Below are 23752 nucleotides of genomic sequence, written 5' to 3'. Positions count from 1 at the left end.
TTTCCTACCTCCTTTCGAGGAGTTGGGTTGCTTTTCTGGGTGCCTGATGTCCTCTGCCGGCATTCAGAAGTTGTTTTGTGGAATTTACTCGACGTTTAAATGCTCTTTTGATGAATTTGTGGGGGAGAAAGTGTTTTCCCCGTCCTACTCCTCCGCCATCTTGGCGCCTTCCCCCAGAAGGCAAATTCTTAACCGCTTGACCACCAGGGATGTCCCTGTGCTGTGCATCTCTTTTGGGGACACACAGAGGCTCTGCATAGCATCTTTTCTACCTCAGACACTTCTGGCAGCATGGGATCTTACAGGTCACATGGCCCAAAGACAAAATTTTATCTTTTACTTAGAACAGAATGTCTCCCTATGTCCCAGAACCTCTGCACCCATGAGTCTTTGTGTGACCCATTCTTTGTAGTGATTGGGAATCCAATGTACTTCCATTACTTCTGCACATCTGATCCAATTTATATAATGTCATCTATAGAGTAGAACAGGACTTCCTAGGTGGCTCAGTAGTAAAGAATCCACCTGCCAGTGCAGGAGATGCCAGAGACGCAGGTTGAATCCCTGAGTCAGGAAGATTCCCTGGAGGAGGAAATGGCAACCCACTTCAGTATTCTTGCCTGGAAAATCCCATGGACAGAGTAGCCTGCTGGGCTATAGTTTATGGAGTTGCAGAGAGTCGGACATGAGTAGTGACTGAGCACGCATGCCCATAGAGTAGAACAGTATGGTAGTCTCAGGAATATCTCACTGGTCTAGGTGTCTTTAGACTCTATTGTGGCAGAGGGGTGAATTAACATAGCTCAGGTGACACAACGGGGAAAGAGAATGCCTAGGTCTTTGGGCACCAAACAGCCACCATGTTCCACCTGTGAGACTGAGGCTTGTAGGGTCAGCTGGTAAATGAAGCTGCAGCCCAGGTTCATCTCACAGTGGGTCCACTGGGTCCATGGACCTACCCAGTAGTCATCCTCCAGCTTCCACTTGTTTATTGCAGTGGGCTTACTTGAAAATAAATCTTCTCATTGGTTCCTTGATCAGTAGAGAAAGAGGAATAAGAGCTATGTTTTGTAGCAAAGACTAAGTGAAAACTTATAGCCTCTCCTGCCAGGGCAGGAAGTCACAAATGATATCACATTTCAGAAGGATGACAGAGAATAGGCCACCCACAGAGACTTGAAGGTCATCCCCCACCTACCTCCATTTAATTCAGTGGCCTGGCCTCTGCAAAAGCCAGACTGACTATAATATAGTCTGATGACAATAGTCTACCACAAAATTTCTAAGCAATAGCCCCATTGCAACTGCCAAACCCAATACGGTATCTTTATTTGAGCAGATTACATAGCCGCTGGTAAGGAGTGTGGCAAATGTATTGTGTTCCACACAGATTAGTTTATATTCAATTGGGACAGACAACAGTGTACACTCATCGTCTTGCTCTGGGGCTATGTTTATTCACCTCTCTGCCACAATAGAGTCTAAAGGAGCCTAGACAGCTAGATATTCCTGAGAACATCATCTCATTCTACTCTATGTCTGTGCATGCTCAGTCGCCAAGTCATGTCTGATTCTTTGCAACCCCATAAACTGTAGCCCACCAGGATCCTCTGTCCATGGAATTTTCCAGGCAAGAACATTGGAGTGGGGTGCCATTTCCTCCTCCAGGGAATCTTCCCAATCCAGGGGTCCAATCTGCGTCTCCTGCATTGGCAGGTGGATTCTTTACCACTGAGCCACCTGGGAAGCCCATTTATTGTATTAGGTATTACTTTTTCCAGCTTCCAAGGGTCATCTCATTACCAATTAGGGTTCTTGGCCTCCTTAATAAATAGAAGTTGATAAGAGGCCAGATAAAAAATTCAAGCAAGGCTTTACCGGGGCCCCTGCTCCAGAAATGGGGAGCAAAAACAAGCAGCAGGTTCCCTTGCTCACTCCCCAAGGCAGCTGGAGCTGGTTCCTTTACATGTGGTGTGTCCAGGGGTCAGGCTGGAGGGGTATCTTAAGTGGTTTGCCCACCCTTTGGTGATGTTGAGTGCAGGGGATGTGTGCAGTACCCTGCTTTTGCCCAACACCCTGTTTTTGCTCCTAGCTCTTCAGAAGTGACAGTTGGGTCTCTTGTATCTTGTTCTTCATAATTTGCCCCAGCTGTGTATGCATAGTCCCTCACAGTTTCTTTCTATTCTGTTGCTCGAGGAGATGTTTTTCCAGGTGCAAGCACTGCAGCAAAGGGTCCCAGGCCCCAGGAAACCCCCACCTGTCTCAGTCTCAAGCCGGGTATCAGAACAAGATCCTAGGACCTTTTCTGGGTGTTAACTCCTGTGTCATGGGAGAGTGTGCTCATATCAACAAACTCTTCCTTACTTAGTTTAGATTCTGGCCCCCTTGATCCAGCACCAGGAGGATCCCCTTTCAGGCCTATTCTCCCAGATCCTGCTTGTACATATTAGGCAAGAACTGCAAGTCCTTCCACACATAATCTGTTTCCTTCCTTAGCATGGCTAGAACTTCCCCATCCAAACAAGCTAGCTATGCTAAGATTCAAGAGAGGCTGAAAGTTAACCCTAGTTGTCGGTCTAGCGGCCAGGAGGGGAGGGAGGGCAGGTTCTGAGGAGGGCAAGCTTTGTCTTGTGCGGCCTCCGTCTCATGTGAAGCTTCTGCTCAGTCACGGAGAAAGCAGAGGTGCTTCCTCTATCGAGGGACAGTGAGTCACTCCTGAGGCCGAAAAGGTTTCCAGAGAATCAGAGGTCGAGTTTTCCAAGTGCCTCTACCTAGAGATTCCCATCCAGAGTCTCAGAGTCCCACTCCTTCCCTACCAGAGATTTGACGAGGCTCAGAAATCAACTTCTCTCAAGTTCTGCTACTCTTATAATTAGGACCTAAGGCTGCCCTTCTGGAGAAGGCAATGGCACCCCACTCCAGTACTCTTGCCTGGAAAACAGCATGGATGGAGGAGCCTGGTAGGCTGCAGTCCATGGGGTCGCTAAGAGTCAGACATGACTGAGCGACTTCACTTTAACTTTTCACTTTCATGCATTGGAGAAGGAAATGGCAACCCACTCCAGTGTTCTTGCCTGGAGAATCCCAGGGACGGGGGAGCCTGGTGGGCTGCAGTCCATGGAGTCTCAAAGAGTCAGACACGACTGAAGCAACTTAGCAGCAGCAGCAAAGCTGCCCTTCACAAGGAAAGCCCACAACTCAGTGGTAGAGAATCCACCTGCCAATGTAGGAGACTTGGGTTTGATCCCTCGGTCAGGAAGATTCCCTGGAGAAAGGAATGGCAACCCACTCCAAATTTCTTACCTGGAAAATACCACGGACAGAGGAGCCTGGTGGGCTGCAGTCCATAGGGTCGCAAAGAGTCAAACATGACTGAACGACTAGACAATAACAAAAGACGCTCCTCATCTGCCCTTTAGCTACAGGAGATGAGGATTTCCTTAACTACTGCCAATGAGGCCCTCTGACTTCCATATTTTTAATTGACTACTTGCCCGAAGTATATTGGGCTTCCCAGGTGGTGCTAGTGGTAAAGAACCTGCCTGCCAGTGCAGGAGACATAGCTACTTGGGTTCAAACCCAGGGTCTGGAAGATCTCCTGGAGAAGGAAATAGCAACCCACTCCAATATTCTCACCTGGGAAATCCCATGGACAGAGGAGTCTGGCAGGCTGCAGTCCATGAGGTCTCGGAATCGGACACGACCGGGCATGCGCACAAACAACCACCACCTCAGGGTATTACTTTTTCTCTCTAAAGCAGGAATGGTGTCAGTAGCAGTCTTACAGTCAGCCAGCAGGAATTGTGTCAGCAGCAGTCTTACCGTCATCTCCTCTATCCCTGTATTCTTCACATGCCTGAGACGTCATATGAGCCAGTGCACCCCCTTCCACCCGAATTCCATCCCAGTGAACCACACCCGAAAATCTTAGCATTTGTGCAGCCACAGCCAACCAGGCAGAGAGAAAGAGGCAGTGACTTGCCCAGTTCAGCCAGTGAGTGGATAACCAAGCCAGGACTAGTGTTATTCTTCAGGCTAGACTGCCTGACAGGGCAGGGGGAGAGGTGGGCTTCCCGGATTCCAAGAAAAGGAAACTCCCCGCCAGTGACATCAACCAACGGCAAGTGTAGTTACTGTAGGGATTCCTGAGCTCAGAAAGCCAGAGAAGGGACCTCTCTGTCAGTTCAGTGGCTAAGACTCCACGCTCCCAGTGCAGGGGGCCTGGGTTTGACCCCAGGTCTGGGAACTACATTCTGCATGCCACGTCTAAAGATCCTGCATTCCACAGCTGAAGGATCCCACATCCTGCAAGGAAGACTGAAGATCCTGGGTACCACAACTAAGACCCAGCGCAGCCAAATAAATACTTTTTAAAAAACAAAAAAAAGAAAGAAGCTAGGGAAACCCAAGATCCAGTCCTAAAAAAAAAAACCCATGGAATTGGGTCTACCGAGGCCAGAATCCATATACATGCCTCTGAGAGTACAGCAGGAGGAGCTGAGAATCTCCACGTGGGAACTGGGTACTTGCTCGGGGCCTGCCCTCTTCTCTCTACTCATTGGCCTTTACTGTCCATATTTGAGAGCTCGGAAAATCTGATTGGCACAGCTGATAACTGTTAGCCTGTTGGGAAGACATTTGCCATCAGACCACATCCTGGGCTGTTGACCACACTGGGCATCAGCTGCCATTTGACCTCTCAGGAGGCGGCCGTGTACGGTGGATGTGAGCAGAATCTGGAGCTGGCCGGCCCGTTCGAATCCTGGCTCCACTGCCCATGGGCTGTGTATCTTTGTCCAACTAATGCAACCATTCTGTGCCCCACTTCTCATTTATAAAGCAGATGTGCGAATAGGGCCTGTCTCGGGTTGTTGGAAGAGTTCCATGAGCTAATGTTGTTTAAAGCCCTTAGAAGAGTGCCTGGCACGTAGTCCGTGCTCTCTGTCTGTTAGAGAAGAAATATGGCAGAGTGGGGTCAGAGGGCTCAGAGAGGAAAATAGAAAACCCAAGCAGGAAGAAATCTGTGGAGGGAAGGATGGGCCCTTGGAATTGCATTGATTACCAAGTCTCCCATTTTCAGTTTAGTCCATGTACTTCTTGTAGGAAAACTCTTTTCATGAAGCTAACTGAGTTGGTTTTCTGTCCTTGCTACCAAAAAATTGGTCTAGAACAACCCTCTTTCCCCTGTCCATGCAGTGAAGCTCCGTCCTCTCTTTAAAGTCTCTTTGAACCTTTCCTCCTCCATGAAGTCTTCCAAGGTTTCTTGTCAGATGTCTCCATCTCTACGCACCCAGAGCAGGATCTGGGTCTCCCTTAGGCCTCTTCCCACTGTCCACCTCATTCTGGGGGGTGCTTGTGCATGTGCCTCACCTCCCTGGCTGAACTGCATGTGTGTGTAGAGTCAGGAAGCCCAGTGACCAGATACAGCATCAAGAACTCTTCAGTGTGCAAAATAATGAGACAGAAGCTACATCTCTGACATGCTGGTGGCACCAAAGGTGCTCCTAGGGTGTAGGAACCTGTGTTATTCCATCTCGAAGGCACCTTTGCAAGACGTTATGTGCCTGTCATTGGGAGAGGGTTCTTCCTAGACGTCTCCCCTTCATGCTCCTCCCACGAGAGGAAGTATTGGCAGGATGGCTGGTCAGAGCCTGAGAATCCATCAGGCAGTGTTTTACTGGTGGGCAGACTCATGGGTGTTAGTGGTAAGGGCGTGTTAATGAACTTCCTCTTGCCCTTCCCGTCTCCGAGTGACGAGTATGCCAAAGAAAACCCCGTTTTCGCAGGGCGGGTCCAGCCACCCTCTTTCACTTTCTGTTTCACCCTCTCACCTGGCAGGGTTGGCCTCTCTTTCTGGTCCACTTTCCCCACCTGAGGGTGGAGGCTGCAGATCCAGGCACCTGAGATTCGGGGGTTTGAGAGTGGGAGGTGAGTGAGAACAAAGGGACCACCTAGTGACCACAAACCTGAACTGCCTTCTGCAAACCAGCTTGTCCTGAGGCTGGGAGTCTCATCTGGGCCACCATGTAATCCATCATCCAAGTCAGGCATTTTGACAATGAAAGGGGAGGTTATGAATATAGACCCTGGGAAGGGCACTTCCAGCCACCTAGGAGCTCTGGGCCCCCTCGTTGTCGGCTTTTGCTCCGTATTCATGCAGCAGCACTTTGTTTTCCATTTAGTTCTCATTCATGAGCTCCTTTGGTGAGAAGTCCCAGAGGGAGAGGAGAGGAAAGTCAGGATCTGGAAACCGAAACCCAAGCTTGAATACCTTACATGTAACAGACTCTTGATTAATCTGGGGGAAAGAATAATGAGTGAAGCTGAATTTTTGCCCGTTGACAATAAAACCAGAAGACAATATCGTGGCAATACCAGTACTTAAAAAAAAAAAAAAAAAAAAAACTGAAGCCATGTTTCTTTACTTTGAGGGATCTGAGTTAGAACGGGCTTGGAGTCCCGGCTCATCTCTTACTAACTGTATTATTCTGAGCACTTTGCTTAAACTCAAGGCTGTGTGTAATCTGAGTGTCATGTGGGGCCTTTCTGCCCCTTGGAGACTTGGCACATTTAACTCAAACATCCTGTGGAGTGGATTAGGTAATTCCAGAGTTTTCCTCATCATTTCTGGAAATTTCTATGCCTAGGGCTTTTTAAAAAAAAAAATACTTTTTTTTTTCTTTTATGTTGCACTCTGTCCCCACACTCCACATCTGTCTGTTGCCTCACGTCAAACCCAGATGCGAGCTTCACCCCATCGCTCTTTTCCACAGCAAACATAACCTTTCTCAACACCTCCTGAGTTTGGAAACTTCATGGGTTTGAGGGGTTATATGGAGGAGGGCCTCCTTGGCAGCTCGGGGGTAAAGAGCAAGTGTAGGTTCTATCCCTGGTTGGGAAGATCCCCTGAAGGAGGAAATGGCAACCCACTCCAATATTCTTGCCTGGGAAATCCCAGGGACAGAGGAGTCTGGCGGGCTCTCTGGGGTCACAAAGAGTCTGATACAACTGAAGCGACCAAACAATAACAGAAGAGCTCATCACACACTGTGACCTTCTGCTGTCTGGGTGGTTCCAGATCCTCTTCTCGTTTTCACTTGGTTGTCATTCAGAGTTCCCCTCTCTTCCCCCCACTTCCCTTTCCATCCCACAGACGCTTGTAGAATACACTCTGATCTATGACTTTCCTCACGAGAGCCATACTTCCCTACCCTGGCCCCAACCCACTGCTCTGTTTTAAGGCCTTCGCCTTCTCCTGAATTCTGGTGAAAAAAATGCTCTCCATTTCATTTCTTAAGGAAAAAAAGTCTAGAATGGTCCGGACTTGCAGCGCTGTAACCATTCTTTGGGCTGTAGAGGTTCTTTCTGAAGCCTCTTTGAAAGCTTTAGCGGGTGGGCACTGTGTGTGGGTATGTGCGCTCTCCCTGCTGCTGCTGCTTTCTTCTCAGATTCCCCCAAATCTCTTTGACCTCTGAAACTGGAACCAGTGCTTTGGAACTTGATGTCCCATTTCACGTCACAACTTTAGAGTCTGTTTGTATGATACAGGCGCAAGGTTGGACTGTCTCTTAAGCTTCACGGCAGTGATCAGAGCTGTCTTTGGGTTCACATAAAGAAAGAGGATGAAATGATCGGATGGCATCACTGACTCAATGGACATGAATTTGAGCAAGCACTGGGAGATAGTGAAGGACAGGGAGGCCTGGCATGCTGCAGTCCATGGGGTCACAGAGAGTCGGACATGACCAAGTGACTGAACAGCAAAGGAAAAATGAGATGGAGTTCCTTAACCCCCTTTCCCAAAGGCGACAAGGCGCAGACAGGTAGGAAGAAGAAAAGTGGGAGAAAGTTAAGTGTTATGTCAGTATATTTCCAAATACAGGTAATAGAAATACCAACTGGAAATGGATTAAGCTATAAAAATACCCAGGGGCTTCCCTGATGGCTCAGTGGTAAAGGAATCTGACTGCAATGCAACTGATGCAGGAGATGTGGATTCGATCCCTGGGTGGGGATGATCCCCTGGAGAAGGAAATGGCAACTCCAGTACTCTTGCCTGGGAAATCGCATGGACAGAGGAGCCTGGCGTGCTACAATCCATAGGGTTGCACAGAGGTGGAAATGACTGAGTGACTGAGCACACACGCATGTATAAAAATACCCAAGCCTGGATAACTCCAAGGTTGATAATCCTGCAGCTCAATAACATTGTCAAAATCTCAGGTTCTTTTCATCCTCAGCTCCTCTTAGTCCCAGGTTGGTGGCCTCAGTTCCAAGCATCGTCAGCAGACCCAGCAACGTCCAGTGAGAAAAGGTCAGCATCTCCCGTGTGTCTCTTTTCCTCAAAGAAATAGTTCCCCAGAGCCCCTCACTAATATCTCATTAGACAGAATTGTCTTATCATATGTTCCTGCCTAAACGAATCACTTGTATGCAGAGTACATCATGAGAAACGCTGGGCTGGAAGAAGCACAAGCTGGAATCAAGATTGCCGGGAGAAATATCAATAACCTCAGATACGCAGATGACACCACCCTTATGGCAGAAAGTGAAGAGGAACTAAAAAGCCTCTTGATGAAGGTGAAAGAGAAGAGTGAAAAAGTTGGCTTAAAACTCAACATTCAGAAAACTAAGATCATGGCATCTGGTCCCATCACTTCATGGGAAATAGATGGGGAAACAGTGGAAACATTGTCAGACTTTATTTTTCTGGGCTCCAAAATCACTGTAGATGGTGACTGCAGCCATGAAATTAAAAGACGCTTACTCCTTGGAAGGAAAGTCACGACCAACCTAGATAGCATATTCAAAAGCAGAGACATTACTTTGTCAACAAAGGTTCGTCTAAGTCAAGGCTATGGTTTTTCCAGTGGTCATGTATGGATGTGAGAGTTGGACTATAAAGAAAGCTGAGCGCCGAAGAATTGATGCTTATGAACTGTGGTGTTGGAGAAGACTCTTGAGAGTCCCTTGGACTGCAAGGAGATCCAACCAGTCCATTCTGAAGGAGATCAGCCCTGGGATTTCTTTGGAAGGAAGGATGCTAAAGCTGAAACTCCAGTACTTTGGGCACTTCATGCGAAGAGTTGACTCATTGGAAAAGACTCTGATGCTGGGAGGGATTGGGGGCAGGAGGAGAAGGGGATGACAGAGGATGAGATGGCTGGATGGCATCACTGACTCGATGGACATGAGTCTGAGTGAACTCCGGGAGTTGGTGATGGACAGGGAGGCCTGGCGTGCTGCGATTCATGGGGTCGCAAATAGTCTGACACGACTGAGCGACTGAACTGAACTGAACTGAAACAAATCACAGGCAAGGCAATAGTACCACCGACTTGGCTTAGACTAATTAGGACACACTTCTGGGAATAACTGCCCTGAGGAAGGTGGGTACCAGGATAAACCCGGGTTTGTTGGGCGCGTGGCTGGGTTCACAGCCATGTGTCTGCCACATGAATTAACTGACCTTCCAGTTGTGGAGGACAGAGGGGAGGAGGGCACAGCCCAAGAAGGGTGTCATTTCCCTGGGTGGGGAGGAAAGAGATGGTGAGTTAGGTTTCTCTGCTGGGATGATGGACTGCTGTCAGTTGAGACGTTTCTGTGATTTCCTATAAAACCTCAGGGCAGATAGGAGCTGCGGAAGGTATTGTCTGAGTGGCCCTGAGAATAAGTTCTGTTGAATATGCTGCTCCTCGAGGGAGCCTCAGATGAGATCTCATTTGCAGGGTGTAATCACACTCGTTTCTGCCCCAACACTTCCACTCCAATTCCTTGTCCACTGACTTCCTCTCACACTGGGCATGTCTTTCCCTGTCTCAGAATCTTTAGTAGCTTTTCTGTTCTTCTCTCTTTCTTTTGTTGTTGTTCAGTCACTCAGTCATGTCCGACTCTTTTTGACCCCACGGACTGCAGCATGCCAGGCTTCCTTGTCCTTCATCATCTCCCAGAGTTTGTTCAAACTCATGTCCATTGAGTCGGTGATGCCATCCAACCAGCTCATTCTCTGCTGCTCTTTTCTCCTCCTGCCCTCCATCTTTCCCAGCAACAGGGTCTTTTCCAATGATTCAGCTCCTCACCTCAGGTAGCCAAAGGATTGGAGCTTCAGCATCAGTCCTTCCGATGAATATTCAGGGTTGATTTCCTTCAGGATTGACTGATCTGATCTCCGTGCTTCCCAAGGGACCCTCATCTTCTCCGGCACCACAGTTTGAAAGCATAAAATTGTTGTTTTTTTTTTTTTTTTTACCACATCGTTAATTTTCACAAAGGCTCAAGAAATAGTTTCCTCGTCTTTAAAGTCTTGTCTGGACAGTCCCCGTAGGGAAACAGATGGAGATTTCAGCTCAGATTCTGTTCTGCATAGTTCTAAAAATGTTCAGTCCAAGCATAGTGGTCCTTTCAGACCTCCAGAGCCTGCATGGAAATACCTTTGTACTAATGGATTCAAATAATCCTGTGTAGATCTTGTCTCTGATAACCAGCTCTTAGCCAATTTCCAATCTACAGTATAAAGTCATCTCTGTTGGTGTGGTGTGATTTGAACACATTTTTAAATCAAGTGAGTGTGAAGTGAAAGTCACTCAGTCATGTCTGACTCTTGCGACCCCATGGACTGCAGCCCGCAAGGCTCCTCTGTCCATGGGATTCTCCAGGCAAGAATACTGGAGTGGGTTATTGTTTCCTTCTCCAGGGGATCTTCCCAACCCAGGAATAGAACCCGAGTCTCCTGCATTGCAGGCAGATTCTTTACTGACTGAGCTATGACGGAAGTCCACTTTTTAAAATCAAAGTGTTTTGCAAAGAACTCCACCTTTCTATGTTCCCATGATGGCGCTGGTGTCTGCTCAAGTCTAGAATGAAACTTGCAGTGATGCTCCCACCACATCCACCAGGAGAGATTCTCGTAACTGAAAGTTTTATTGCCAGCAGCTTTTGTGTCTCCATTCCTTCACCCCCATTTCACTAAAACTCATTTTAAATAGTCCTGTTCTTAATTTCTGGCTCTTCAAAGATCTGATGTACACTGTGGAGAGGAAGGCATTGGTTGAGATGATTCCAGTTAAGAGAGCAGTTTTGCTGGGCTGCTCCGGACCTTGATGTATAAAAACACTCTTCTGCTCCCACCCAGCATCTCTTTGGATACATAAGAGCTTTTGATCTGTATTGGGAGGAGGAAGCATGAGTTTTATTTGGGGGATGGGCTGGAGGAGACAGAAGGACTCCAGGAGGGATGTTATGTCACCTGTTCTTTGAACCAGTATTCTTGCCTGGAGAATTCCCTGGACAGAGGAGCCTGGTGGACTACAGCCCATGGGGTCGAAAAGTGTTGGACACGACTGAACACACACACGCTCGAAGCAGAGAAAGAGATTTGAGACTGTAGCTGCTCAAGTGAGAGCTTTTAAGACCCTGGATCCAAGCACAACTGCCAGCGGGTTCAGGGAAGACAATGGGAAGCTGGCTGTGGGGAGGACTGGTCGCCTGGCCTCTGCCCCAAAACCACTGAAGGCAAGCCCCGGCTCTGCATCTTATTGTTTGACGTTGATGGCCGTCAGATGGCCTTGTGGGCAGTGATTCCTGACCAGGAAGAGTGGGAGCTAGGGTAGGAAGTGGGGCAGTGTGGGTAGAAATGGCAGCAGTATTAGCAAGGCCGAGAGGACATCCCCTGGGACTCCTAGAAGGAGCAGGTTGGACCATGGTTTTGTTGATAACCAGCGGTTAGGCTGCTGGAGCGTGGTCCCTCACCATCTGGCTGTAATAACGGAGGTTAGCATCATTTTGAAGTCGTAGTCTCGTAAAGATTCTAGCAATTTAATTTAATGAAAAGTCCAGGAAAGACAGGTAAACATTTCTTTCCTCAAATGATTTGCGGTGATGTCACTGCCTGCCCACTTCGTTTCCTGTCTAATCCGAACTTGGCCAGGACCACGTTCCAGCTATCGAGTGCTGTGTAACAAGTCACCCCACAACTTAGGGCCTTAGGACAGTAACCACTGTGTAACCTGCCATGATTTCTGTGGGTTGGGAGCTTGGGAAAGGTTCATCTGGGCGGTTGCAGCTTGCGTCTCGTATGTGGTTGTGATCAGACAGTGGCCAGAGCCTGGAGAGCCAGGCTGAAGCAGCAGGCGGCTGGCCAGGCACTCCGTCTCTTCATGGGCTGTCGGGGCCTCGGTGTGGCCTCTCCATGTGGCCTAGTTTAGGTTTTATCACAGCATGGAGGCCTCAAGGAAGCTGAAATGCTTCAGGAGGGCTGAGGGCTTCACAGGCGAGGCCTGGGGATGAATGTGGATCTCTATGGTGGAGCCTCCCAAGTGTCGCCTAGCGTCACTTCAAGCGTTCACTGCTAATTCAGTCTCTAAAACTCACTTCGTGTCAAGGGCAAGGGAATTAGACCCAGTTCTTTGTTTTAACTTTTTATTCCATATTAGAGAGTAGCCGATTAACAATGTGGTGATAGTTTCAGGTGAACAGCAAAGGGACTCAACCATGCGTATACATGTATCCGTTCTCCCCCAAGCTCCCCTCCCATCCAGGCTGCCATAGAACATCGAGCAGAGTTCCCTGTGCTATACAGTACGTGCTTGTTGTTATCCATTTAAAAAAAATAATTTTGTTTATTTATTTTTGGCTGTGCTGGGTCTTCATTGCTGTGTGGGCTTTTCTTTAGTTGTGGTGCATGCACTTCTCGTTGTGGTGGCTTCTCTTGTTGCACAGCAGGGACTCTAGGCCATGTGGGCTTCAGCAGTTGTGGCTCCTGGGCTCTAGAGCACAGGCTAAACACTTGCAGCACACTGGCTTAGTTGCCCCACGGCGTGTGGGATCTTCCTGGCCCAGGGATCGAACCCGTGTCTCTTGCATTGGCAAACGCATTCTTAACCACTGAACCACCGGGGAAGCCCTGGTTGTGCGTGCGTGCGTGTGCTCAGTCGTGTCAGTTGTGTTCAACTCTTTGTGACGCTATGGACTGTAACCTGCCAGGCTCCTCTGTCCATGGGATTCTCCAGGCAAGAATACTGGAGTGGGTGGCCATGCCCTCCTCCAGGGGATTTTCCCGACCCAGGAATCGAACCTGGATCTCCTGCAATGCAGGCGGATTCCGTACCACTGAGCACCAGGAAAGCCCTTTATCCATTTTAAATTCAGCAGTGTGTACATGATCCCAGACCTGTCCTTTCCCCCTGGCAACCACAAGTTCCTTCTCTAAGTTTGTGAGTCTATTACTGTCTTGTAAATAAGTTTGTTTGTATCATTTCTTTTTAGATTCCTCTCTTTCTGTCGGACCCCAGTCTTTGATGGGGGAGTGGCAAGCTTCTGGAAGAGTACTGGGGGTAGGGAGGGAGGGAGACTTTGCTGCACTCATCTCTGGAAAATGCACCCAAATGCACCCTCTCCACACTGGTGAAATCATTCTTCCGAGTCTCCTTCTCTCCAGGCTGGCTTCATTTACAACAGCCTTGATCTGGATCACCTGTCCTCCACCTTTTCTATGTGCTGGAGTCTCTGCTCTGTCTCCTCTTCTCCCAGCTCCTCAGCCGTGTTGGTTCATCTCCTCCCGAGCCCTGAGTAATAGTCAGGGCCTCGGATAGAAACCTCTCCAGGTCTGCTTTCCCGCTGAGGAATCTTTTCCTAAAAAGGTGCTGAACTAACCGTTCTCATGAGCAGAGAAGAGTGTGGAAATCCATCAGATCACTGACTGTGAAGCAGGGCAGCTGTGGGACAGCTCGCTGACTGAGACATCCCTGTGTTCTTCGAGCTAGGCACACACCAGTGAGAGGCTTCATTAGAGGGGGGTTGGGCAGGCTGGAAGGGCCCAGGGAGAATGCCAGGAAGATAAATGCACTTGGAGACCGGGAAAGGCTCTCAGGGAATATTTTCCAAGCTTGCAGGAATGGAAGGGCACTCCCAAATTGCCAATACGTGAATCATCACCAATTATCATGCAGCCCAGTTAAGGATAATGGCATACTTTAGGCCTAGAATCAAAGCCTTAAAATAATAATAATTATTATTTTTTTTATTGAGGATTTTTTTTAACGTGGACAATTTTTAAAGTCCTTATTGAATTTGTTACAATATTGCTTCTGTTTTATGGTTTTTGGTTTTCTGGCCGCAAGGCACCCTGCGCACTGGAAGGCAAAACCTTAACCACTAGACCGCCAGGGAAGTCGCTTACCACAGCTAGGAAAAGCCCACGTGGCAACAAAGACCCAGACACAGTCAAAAATAAAGTTTTTAAATTATAAAAAATAATAATAATGGGGGGGCGCCTCTCTAGCTGTGGTGCGCAGGCTTCTCTTGTTGCAGAGCATGAGCTCTAAGGCACTGACTCAATAGTTGTGCTGCATGAGTTTAGTTGCTCCTCGGCACGTGGAATCTTCCTGAATCAGGGGGCAAACTCGTGTCTCTTGCATTGGCCGGCAGATTCGTTACCACTGAGCCATCAGCGAAGCCCTATTTTTAAGTCAAGAGAAAATACAATCTATTTAGAAGCCTAGGGGATGACCTAAAAGAAGAGGTCAAGATGGGAACCCTCAGAGGCAGGACCGCAGAAATACAGGGGTATTCCATGTGGCTGAGGAAGGGAGCCTCCTGGAGAAGCATGGAGCTCTGGCCACGAGAGACCTGATCATAGAATCAGCTAGGTCCCCTGCAGTCACACTTAACTGCTGCCCTCTCCTGCTTGGGGCATGTGTCCTTTTTCACATGTCCATGAAATAACCAGGCCCCCCCCACACGTACCTTTCCATTTCTTTGTGGTAATTCTAGCCAGAGAAGCCGGGACTCAGACCCAAGCGTGAATTCTGGCTCTGTCACTATTAATCTGTGCAACTTGGGGCAAGTCCCTTAACGTCTCTGAATCTCTGCTCATGAAAACTGTAAAACGGGGACTATTATCCCTACCTTTGTGTTATACTAGTGAGAGAATAGGGATCAAGGGTCTGCAATAGCCTTGGACCCAATTAGTGCTTATAAGTCTGTTCTCTTCCTTTCCCTCTTATTTATCCAAAGAGTGCCGTGTTTCATTTTGTAACCGGTCTTTAACTTGACTGGTGTGCATTATAGCTAGAAGAAAAAGAAAGGATTTATTTTTTAAATAATTTTATTTGTTTTTAATTGAAGGATACTTGCTTTGCAGAATTGTGTTGGTTTCTGCCGAACATCAACATGAATCAGCGTAGGTATACATAATGTCCCCCCCTTCTTGAGCCCCCCTCCCCATCCCACCCCTCTAGGTTGTTAGAGAGCCGGGGTTTGAGTTCCCTGAGTCATACAGCAAATTCCCATGGGCTATCTATTTCACATATAATAATATAAGTTCCCATGTTGGTCTCTCCAACATGGGAGAGATATCCCACCCTGTCCTCACAAGACCCCCCCACCCCCCCACCCCACCAGGGTGTCTGTTAGTCTGTTCTCTATGCCTGTGTCTCCATAAAGCAGGGCATTTAAATCCAAACATAGTTATACTAAATGACACTCCGTTATCATTCTGGGGGATTCAGCAAAGGAAGAGTCTTTCCCTGGTTTCCTTTGCATGTGTGAGCCTTGCAAATGACTTTTGCTGCAAGTGGATCTTCTCCTGGTGACTTGAAAATCCATCTCCTCTTGAGAAGTGAGAAGTGCAGATCTAGGCAACACCGAGCTGTGGATGCAGCCCAGGCAGCATCCAGGCCTTGGCCTTGGATCTAGGATCCCTGATTGCTCAGCCCTTCACCTGTCGCCATCACAGGTTTAGAAAAGGCTTTTGCTATGAGTCTGTGAGGCACAGAGGCCTTGTAAGGCAGATCCATGTGCCTCATTCAAGTCTGTTGTTGTTTAGTCACTAAGTCATATTCGACTCTGTGTGACCCCATGGACTGTAGCCTGCCAGGCTCCTCTGTCCATGGGATTTTCCAGGCAAGAATACTGGAGTGGGTTGCCATTCCCTTCTCCAGGGGATCTCCCCGACCCAGGGATCGAACCCATGTATCCTGTGTCTCCTCTATTGGTAGGCAGGTTCCTTACCACTGAGCCGCCAGGGACGCTCCATTCAAGTCCAGCCCCTCACAAACACACACCACAGATCACCTATTCCCTCCCCCTGGGATAAAATGCCCCCCATTTCCTCTGAGAACTCCCCTCTCAAGCACTTTCTCCTTGGGGGCCTCCTGTCACCTGGGACCTGCCTCCATTGACTTGGGTGCACACGGCCCTCCCTGCTAGGCTCCTCCCAGACTCCTGATTCCCAGCTGAGAGCTCTGCACAGAGCCGTGCTCAGTAGACATCTGTGGACCTGAGTCAGACTGATGAAAGGCAAGACTTACAAGACTTTCCCAACCCTAATACTCCATGATTTCAAAAAGTGCTTCCCCAGGCTTCCCTGGTGGCTCAGTGGTAAAGAATCCGCCTGCAGTGCAGGATATGCACTGCAGTGGTTCAGTCCCTGATCTGGACATTTTCCACATGCGGCAAAGCAACTAAGCCCCTGTGCCACAACTGCTGAGCCTGTGCCCCAGAGCCCACGAGCCGCAACTACTGAGCTCACGCGCCACGGCTGCCGAAGCCTGTGTGCCCCAGAGCCCGTGTTCCGCAACAAGAGAAGCCGCAGCAGTGAGAAGCCCAAGCATCGCAGTTAGAGAGGAGCCCCTGCTCTCTGCAACTGGAGGAAAGCCCACGCAGCAATGAAGACCGAACACAGCCAGAAATAAATAAATATTTTAAATTATTTTTTAAAAATGTGCCTCCTTCGTTAACTTCATTTTCAAAATCTAATTAGGTGGAAAATATATGTTATAGAGTTGGAAATTTCACGTTACGACTCAGAGGTACATAAAAATATTGCTTAAATTTTTTTTTCTCCTCTAAATGATTCATCCTGCTTTGAATGTTCAATGTCTTTTTACTTAAAATTGCCTTTAAAATGAACAGTCTCTGGAATAGGATAAGATTTCTTAACTATAATGCAAAGAAAACACTAACTATAAGGGGAAATTTTAATTAATTGGACTATGTTAAAATGAAGAACTTCAGATCAGCAAAAAAAAAAACACCCTTAAGAATGTGAAAAAGAAGTTTCAGGCTGAGGGAAGATATTTGTAATAAATAAATTCAACAGAAGACTCAGAATATATGAAGAACTTCCTTGGATCTCTCTTGGAATGGCAGGTGTGGGAGCCAGAGGGAGGTGAGTGTTGGCTGTGAAGCTGGTTCTATCTTTGTGGAGAAAGCCAGGAAGCTGAGAGCAGCAGACACAAGGCACAGGGGCTTGTTGTTGTTCAGATCTCAGTTTGTCTGACTCTTTGCAACCTCTTGGGCTGTAGCACGCCAGGCTTCCCCTATCCTTCACTATCTCCAGACACAGAGGGAGATACAGAGATGTGGGAGTGAACCTTGGCTCCCCTGAGGCTCTGCTGCAAGTCTCAACTTCCTTTAGTTAGCTAATCCAGAGAATGCCTCTTTTGGCCCATGATGGTTTGAAATGGTTTTAAGTCTTCAACAATCAAAAAATTCCTGACTAGTTAGGCTGCCTTGGTGGCTCAGCAGTGAAGAATCCGCCTGCAGTGCAGGAGACGTAGGTTCAGTCCCTTGATCGGGAAGATCCCACATGCCATGGAGCGACCAGGGCCTTGCACCACAACTCCTGAGCCTGTGCTCCAGAGTCTGGGAGTCGCAGTTACTGAGCCCACACGCCACAAAAAGAGAAGCCCATATGCCCTACAGCCTGTGCTCCACGAAACAAACCTCTATAATGAGAAGCGCGCATACCGTACTTTCCAGGCGGCGCAGTGGTAAAGAATTCACCTGGCAATGCAGGAACTGCAGGAGACTTGGGTTTGTTCCCTGGGTGGGGAAGATCCACTGGAGGAGGAACTGGCACCCCACTCCAGTATTCTTGCCTGGAGATTCTTCACACTCTTAAGGGTGTTTTTTTGCTAATCTGAAGTTCTTCATTTTATTATAGTCCAATTAATTAAAATTTCTCCTTATGGTCAGTCCATGGGGTTGCACAGAGTCGGACATGACTTGGTGACTAAACAATAATACATCTATTACAGGTTTTTTTTCCGCCAAAGAAGCAGAATCTCTAAAACATCCAGGGTTGGAGAGGAGGTAGAAGAGAAACCACTCACCCCTCCTGTGAGAATGGCAGAGGGCAACTGGTGGTGCCCTGGCAGAGCCTCGATCTAAAGCTGGCATCACTCATGGGGGGCTGTCATGGTAGGGACTTGGGGAACCTGGGATTTCATCTTCCTTCCAAGATGAATTCAAACTCCTGGCTTGAGGAAAACAGAAAAAAAATTGTTTTACATTTTAAAAGACTGAGTCAACTTTGCCCACGTTTTACCGGCTCCCCCTCTAATCATCAGGGTTGTCAAAAATCTGGGCTCAGTCTCGGTGTGAGCACCACCCCCCACTAAGATTCAGGCCTAGAACTCAGCTGGTGCTTGATGAACAGGTGTTTGCGCAATGAACAGATCATGAATGTGACATAGTAACACCAGGAAATAGACTCACTGACCCAGGACATGTCACCTGAGGTGCTGGTTTATCTTAGGGGCATGATGAAACATTTCTGGGAATCTCACAGGCTGACAAAAATTCAGACTTTGTCAGGAAAGCAGATTAAGTTGTTTTGATTGCTAGCCAGACCTAGCAACATTTCTCTGTGGTTTCAGCTCTGGATTTTGATGACCTGTCTGAGTGTTTGTTATAGAAGCACAGCCTTTCCAGGAACAGCCAAAAGGGTCTTTTGGGGAAGCCTGTGTTAAGAAGCCACTGTGACATGACTATCACCACAGGCAGTGATGTATCTGATGGAAAGATGTGACTCTTAGGTGGAGTAAGTGAAGTCTCTTTAATGATGAAGTTTAGGGAAATGGCAACCCACTCCAGTGTTCTTGCCAAGAGAATCCCATGGACAGAGAAGCCTGGCAGGCTGTAGTCCGTGGGGTTGCAAAGAGTCAGACATGACTGAGTGACTGAACACACGCATGGAAACATGTGGAAATGGTTACAGAAAGCTGTAGGCAACCCAGCCTGCTTCCAGGGAGAGATCAGACTTCCCAGGTTCCCCAAGTCCCCACAATGACAGCCCCCCACGAGTGATGCCAGCTTTAGATTGAGGCTCTGCCAGGGCAACTGGTTGGCACCGCCAGTTGCCCTCTACCATCCTCACAGGAAGGGTGAGTGGTTTCTCTTCTGTTACTTCCTCTGCAACTCTGGATGTTTTAGAGATTCTGTCTACTTACCTGCCCACTCAACGGTGCAAGGGCTTGGATAGAAAAACACATACCTGAGTGTTCACTGTGAAAATAGTATCATAGATAAAGTAAAAGCCTATTTTCCAGGAATATCCATTCCTGCCAAGGGCATTCATCCTACTGGAAGGGGCTTGATCGTGATATATATTTCCAAATTTGAGTCCAAGTTGCTTTCACAGATGGATACTCTCATCAGTGCCTACATGAGGACATCCTCACCTGTCAGTTCAGTCTCTCAGTTTTGTCCAACTCTTTGCAACCCCATGGACTGCAGTACACCAGGCTTCCCTGTCCATCACCAACTCCCAGAGCTTGCTCAAACTGATTAAACTCGCTAGCATTAGATATTAAGGTTTTTTTAAAACTTTTTCCTCATTTGACAGTTATAAAGTAATATTTAGGGTTGGTTTTTGTTTGCATTTATCTCTATTTTTACATAATGCAGTGGGATAATGCTTTGAATATCATCTAATAGATATTTCTTTCTCCATAACCCATTCCTCTCCACCCTCACAGCCTGTGCCAGTGAGCCTAGGCTAGGAACAGAGGAAAACCTCTCTGAGGAAGTGGGAAGTGGCTAGAGTCTGAGTCAAAGACGTCATTTCTCCACCTTAAGTTTCAAGGTAGTCTTAAAATCTCATAGCAGGACAATGGTCTTTAAAGCCAGACTTTTTGAGAAGAAAGGGTTTTCTTAAACCTCCCAAGGCTGGAGTTTTCACACATCAAGAAATCAAAGCTGCGAGAAGTTGAGTGATCATTGAGTGAATCATAGGGGACGGCAGAATGCAGATATGACAAAAGAGAGGTTTCTGTTCTACAGGACGTACAGTTATTTTGGGACTTGGGGAAAGACTCAAGAACCAGAGCAAGAAAAGGCAGGCAGGGGTCAGTCTGTGAATGTTCTGATTCTTTCCTCCCCACTCATCGGGATCAAACCCGAAATGTAAGGGAGGTTAGAAACTCCCAGGTAGTTTTAAGGACTCCAAGAACACCAGGCTGGGGTCCCCACTTCCCTGGGTGTCCCCTGAGGAGGCTTGACCTTTCTCATGGCACCATCGGGTCAGCCCGATACTGCATCCAACATGGCGACCAAGCCGTGGAGTAGAGCTCACTGCAGGGGGCAGGGGTGGGGGTGGGGGTGGGGTGGGGTGGGGTGGGGTGGGGGTGGGGTGGGGGGGCGGTTCAGGTGGGTTGGGATGGCAGCCCTGGGTCATAATGTCTGGTCCAGTACGACATGTGGAGGCAGGCCAGAAGCTTCTGTATGCCACAGGAGGACCCAAATAGTAGCTGGGGTGCTGGCTGGTGAGTTCACTAGGGTGTCACCATGGCAAAAAGCAAAGTGACATTTTAACAGAGAGCAACAAGATGGATTTCTCAAACCACAGATCAGATGGCTTTCCCAGGCAGGCCCTGGGCAATCAGGAGCCTCGGTGAGAGCCAGGTGAGACGTAGATGGCAAGACAGTCCTCCAGCCTTGAAGGCAGCATAGAATTGTGCTGCAGACCTGACGACATGTCACCTTCCCCTGAAACCAGCTGTTGTCTTAGAATGAAGAGGAGGAAGGAGAACCCTTGTAGAGATGGAGAGACCAAAGACGAAGTCCTTACCCAAAGGAGGTCATTTTAAGCCAAAAAAGTCTGAGATACCGTAATGGCATGAACAGGAGTTTTTTGCCAACAGTGGAAAAAGGAGCTTTGTGAGCTGCCGGAGATCTTACTGACAGTTGGCAGTTGTGTTTTGCACATCTCAGCACACGCCACCTTCACGACTTCTATAATAACATACTTCATTTTTTTCCAGTTGGTGGCAATATGATTTCATTTCAGAAACTATGGAGAACAACAGTATAAAACAGAAAAATCATTCTTTGATCTCACCAATCACAGATAACCACTGTGCTCTCCTGGTGTATTTCCTTCCAGTCTTTTTCTATGTACGTGTGTGTGTGTGTATTACTGTGATTGTGCCATGGTGCATCTTGTTTGTTGACTACAGTCTCTAATGTCTGAGGCACTTTTGTTTGCAGAGAAGAATACCCACCGCTATGTGTACTTTATGTATTATCTTTGAATAATTAACAATTCTAAAAGTTCATAGCACTCATGATTGCCAGATTGAAAATGTAAGAAACCATCCAATCTAATTTCCCCAGATGCTTAAACATTGATGAAAGTGTGATAAATTAAACTTCCTGAAACATTTGATTGCAAATCTCAAATGTTATCAGATTCTCTCATGTGGTGTAAATGCCTTAAAATGCAGACAGAAGAGGCCCACAATGACAATGATTTCTAACCTGAGCAGCAGTTACAAAAGCACTCATCTCATCATCTCATCCTTACTCTTGTACGTATTTCTCTCTCCTTCCCTCAGTCCAGGGAGTGGGCTGCCTCTTCGCCGGCTGAGATGGGAGAAAGGGCAGTGGGTCGGGGACTGCTCAGATTATCAGCTCTGACTTCTCAGATATGATTTGTTTGTTTGTTTTTTTTTTTTTTTAGTCCTATCACATGGGGGGGGACTGAACTGATTTAGATAAAAACTTGTCACACTGCAACTATAGCTTCTTTTTCTCATTGATTATTTTGACCTATATTGTTGACACTATTTTTCCCTCTTCATATCGTTTCCTGAGCATTTCATGAATGATTAAATTTTCTTCAAAAAAAACTTTTAATAGCTGTCTGACATTTACTGGGATATACCATCATTTATTTAACTTGGTTACTTGTTGGGCATTTATATGATGTTCAATTTGTTTTCCATTAAACTCATCTCCATTTGAATAATGCATGCTCATGAATCTCAGCTTGCCTTTCTAGTTTCTTGGATTAAATTTGTAGAAGGGAGCTTCATATATCAATGGTTATGAAAATATTTAAGGCTTTAGATACATAATGCAAAATTGCCTTCCAGAATGGCTCTGTAGGCTTCATTTCTGGTGCGATCCCATGTAGGATAGGAGAAGACATTGCTACCTTCTTTCAAAGCCAGGGAAATCAAGACATGGCAGAACTAATTGTCTGAAGAGAGTGTCACTACTGGAGGTTTTGGTGAAGGAGGGCCCAAGCCAGGTTTCCAAATACTTCCCGGGTTACTCACATTTGGGAACTGTACTTTTCAAACTAACAATGCAGGCTCAACCTGACAAGGCCAACTGTACTTAGGGGACAGTGGGAAAGAATATTTGGAATTAGGACTGTTGCAGAAAAGCTGGAACATACTGTCATCAGCTATTCATCCCTGCATTGTCCAATAGGGCAGCCATCAACCACCTGTGGGTGTTGAGCTAATGTGGCTAAGGAATGGAATTTTAAATTCTAATTCAATTAATTTGAATTTAAAAGCTGATACTTGAGAATTCCCTGGCAGTCCAGTGGTTAGGATTCTGTGCTTTCATTGTCGAGAACTTGGGTTCCATCTCTGGTTGGGGACCTAGGATCCTGCAAGCCAAGCAGCGAGGTAAACAAACAAACAAACAAACAAAGCTGATATTTGATTCAGTTATGGAAAAAACTGCTAAGTGTGTTTGGAACAACTTGGATATGTGAATCTATTTTTGAGTCTTAACTTCTATGAAACCTAACTAAATAGATCAATATTTCCAATGAAAATGTAGCATCCAAATTGAGATGTGCTGTAAATATAAAATGCCCAGTGAATTTCAAAGACTTAGTATGAAAAAAGAACATAAGCTATCCCATTGGTGAATGTTTTATATTGATCACAGGTTGTAATGATAATATTTGGAATGTGTGCACGCTTAGTCGCTCAGTTGTATCCGACTCTTTGCGACCCCGTGGACTATAGCCCGCCAGACTCCTCTGTCCATGGAATTTTCCTGGCGAGAATACTGAAGTGGATTGCCATTTCCTACTCCAATATTTTGGATGTATTAGGTAGTTAGAATAGGAAACAGGAGTCCAAAATGGCGGTGGATAAAAGACAAGGAAGGGAAAAGCCCGTGAAAATAGAACAAAGGAAGGTCAAAGGAAGGTCCGAGGACCAGAGTGAGGACTTCAGGTAGAACAAACAGCACTTCTGGCTAGCCCATTGCATAGGGCAGGCCCAGGGGGAGGGAAAAACAAAAAAGATGAGCCAAAGGGCTCCCCGCCCCCCGCGCTGGGGCGCTCTTCTCTTCGCGTCTTTGGTCGACATCCCTCACGCCTCGAGGATGGATTTTCCTGCTATTATCTAAATAAAATAGAGCTGTACCACGGAGCTGTAACACTGATTTGTCTAACAGCTATAATACGGTCCATTTGAGACCTGAGAGCTATAACACAGTCCGTCCAAGACCGGAGAGCTGTGACACACCGAGGGCTTTAATGTCCGTCACTCCAAATCTTCTGTTGGGACAAGACAGAACCAAGGAGCACACACTCGCCTGACAGATGTATGGGGTTAAATAAAATATGTCATTAAAATTAATTTCACCTAGATCTCCTTTTTAAAAATAAACTTGTAATTTTAGAATACTTTCAGATTTACAGAAAAATTTCTAAGAAAAT

At 47.1% G+C, this 23752-nt stretch overlaps 1 long non-coding RNA gene across 1 annotated transcript in view; it reads left to right on the top strand.

Moving 5' to 3' along the window:
• The window catches only part of LOC147348637 (uncharacterized), a 71878-nt gene that overhangs the window by 45094 nt on the left and 3032 nt on the right, over window positions 1–23752 (top strand). The gene's annotated exons all lie outside the window — the stretch shown is intronic.

Source organism: Bos grunniens, chromosome 22, assembly GCF_055505025.1.
Source record: "Bos grunniens cultivar Pamir isolate PY7600 chromosome 22, Bosgru_T2T1.0, whole genome shotgun sequence".
Classification (NCBI taxonomy): Eukaryota; Metazoa; Chordata; class Mammalia; order Artiodactyla; family Bovidae; genus Bos; species Bos grunniens.
This window is presented reverse-complemented; position numbering and strand designations above follow the sequence as displayed.